The sequence below is a fragment of the Galeopterus variegatus genome, unplaced genomic scaffold (assembly GCF_000696425.1).
Source record: "Galeopterus variegatus unplaced genomic scaffold, G_variegatus-3.0.2 Scaffold291, whole genome shotgun sequence".
In the NCBI taxonomy this organism is placed as follows: domain Eukaryota; kingdom Metazoa; phylum Chordata; class Mammalia; order Dermoptera; family Cynocephalidae; genus Galeopterus; species Galeopterus variegatus.
The window spans coordinates 299,346-300,896 of record NW_007726402.1 but is presented as its reverse complement, the minus strand read 5'-3'; positions in this window follow the sequence as shown (position 1 = coordinate 300,896).

Here is a 1,551-nt window from a genome sequence, read left to right as displayed (position 1 = left end):
GTTTTCTTTGGATTTATTTTGCTCTTCTCCTTCCAGTTTCTTGAGATAGAAGATTAAATTATTGATTTAGACCTTTCTTTTTTCCTAACATAATAACTTAGTGCTATCAGTTTCTCTCTAAGCAGTACTTAATGTGCAACCCAATATTTTGATATATTTTCAATTTCATTTAGTTCAATATATTATGTAATTTTCCTTTAAAGTTTTTATTTGAACCATCAGTTATTTAAAAGTGTGCTGTTTATATTCTGAGATTTTTATGTTTTCTTTCTGTTATTGATTTCTAGTTTGATTACATTCTGGACATAGTACAAAGATTCATAAATTCAATTCTTTTAAATATGTTAGGATATGTTAAGCTCGATCCAGGATATGGTCACTCTTGTTAAAGATCCCAGGTGTCTTGGAAAGAAGGTGTATTCTGCTATTGTTAGATGAAGTGTTCTTTAAATGTCAATTAGATCCCAATTAGTTAATGATATTGTTTATTTTTTCTAAATCCTTAATATTCTCTTTAGTGAGTCTTTATCAATTACCAACAAAGGTAATTGAAGTCCAAAACTACAATTATGCATATTCTTATTTTTCTTTTTTTGTCAGTTTCTATTTTTATGTATTTTGATGCTCTGTTGTTGAAGCTCTGTGCATACACATTTAGGATTCTTATGTCTTCTTGGTCTCTTATATTGTTATGTAATGCCCCTCTTTGTGCTTGGTAATTTTATTTGTTATGAAATGAAGTTTGTGATATTTATATAGGTACTCATGCTTTCTTTTGTTTAGTACTTGCATTGTATGTATTTTTATTTTGTTGTACTTTTGACCTTCCTGTCATTATATTTGAAGTGAGTTTCCAGTGGACAGCACACATAAGTTTTTTTATCTATTCTGACAATCTCTGTATTTTAATTGGTGTGCTTGGATTATTTACATTTGATATAAATATTGATTAGTGAGGATTTAGAAAGCCATTCATGAAGGTTCTTTTTTTGTCTTTATTTTCTAAAATTTGTCTTTAGTAGTCCAGAGTTTTCAGAAGTCTGGACATGGATTTCTTTGGGTTTACTCTGTTTATATTTCACTGAGCTTCTTGAATCTGTAGGTTTATAGCTTTTGCTGAATTTGGGCATTTTTCAGCTTTATTCATTCAAATATCTTCCCCCAGCCCGCCACCATCTGTTTTCTCATTCTGGAACTACAGTGATGTGAATTTTAGACTTTTTGCTCTTTTTTCACAGATCTCAATGACCCTTTGAATTTTTTTAAAATTTGTTTTCTTTCTGTTCTTCATATTGAATAAATTCTGTAGATATTTCTTCAAGTTCAAAAACTTTTAGGTCTGCCATCTCATTCTATTATTGAGCCTACCTATTAGTTCTCTATTTCTTTCTTTCTTTTTCTTTAATAAAAAAGATGTCTGGGGGCCGGCCCAGTGGCGCACTGGATAGTGCACTGCTTGGGAAGCGCAGCGGCGCTCCCACCCGAGGGTTCAGATCCCACATACAGACCGGTTCCCGCTCACTGGCTGAGCGAGGCGTGGGAGCAACACCG